Here is a 1152-nt window from a genome sequence, read left to right on the forward strand (position 1 = left end):
GCTTGATATTGTCTACATATCATTCTTTGGACAGCTCTAAACAGATTTGCCCTAAAGGGTTTCTAGTTAGGTGGGCAAGAGCTCTTTTGGTTCAAGATTTTCCACAATCTAACAAGACCTTTTCATCGGGAAACATTTAATCATAGCTGGCTCATTCCCATGGACAATCCATGACAGTTAAAACTGGCTTAAGGTTTAGTCTAAAGGTATGCACAGATGGCATTTCAAGGACTGGCTGTAAAATGGGCACTTGCTACATTCTGCACATGCCGTTGCTAATTCTCCAACTGGTCCTGCAGCTCTTGCCCAAAGATGACAGCAAGCAGAGACCCCGAGCATGCCATATAATCTGCATTATTATTAATTAATTTATGAATCGCCTTTTCCACGTGCTCTGCAAATATATCATAGAAACAGGTAAAAATTATTTTTGAAAACAGTACCAAGAAATAATCAAAGTTGGTTTTTTAAACACAAAGCAAACAAAATGAACACCCAAGGCAGAGAGATCTGTTCCTCCAGCTAGAAAATCTTGTGGAAACAAAAAGGTACTCAGTTGCTTCTACAAAGTGCAGATAGTTATGCCTGTTGTATCTCAACAGGAATGCTATTCCACAGAGCGGTGGCAGCCACACCCTTGAGTTGCTGTGGACATTTCAGGCTTCTGGTATTTTTGACACTTGAAGGAGAATCTCTCCTGCAGAACACAGTGACCTACTGGGCACATGAGGGATAAAATCAGGCCTTTCAGCTGGGCACCATTGCCATTATAAGAGAAAAACAGAGTTCATGGAGAGTTCTGGCACCTCTTTTTCTAGAAAAAGAGCACTGGATAAGGTAATATTTCAAGCAACCTGGTCCTGAGCTGTGTTAACAAATACCAAAATCTTGAACTTGGCCCAGTAGCAGATGGGCAGCCAACAAGTCAAGAGCCTCAGAAGGATTGCAACCTCTGCCCACCGGGAAAATCCTTCAGAGTGTTCAGGGATCCATCAGAATCCATAAACCTCCAGGGGCGAATCATCCTAATCAGTTCCTCCATCCCTGCAGGGGGGGAATTGGTGCCATTAGCCCAAGCTTCACCAGGAAGTGGCCTGACTATGACAACGCAGTCACAGAACCCCCACCCCTTTTCCAGGCCATCAGCCTCAC

The sequence above is a fragment of the Podarcis filfolensis genome (genome assembly GCF_964270895.1).
Source record: "Podarcis filfolensis genome assembly, chromosome: 2".
Lineage (NCBI taxonomy): Eukaryota > Metazoa > Chordata > Lepidosauria > Squamata > Lacertidae > Podarcis > Podarcis filfolensis.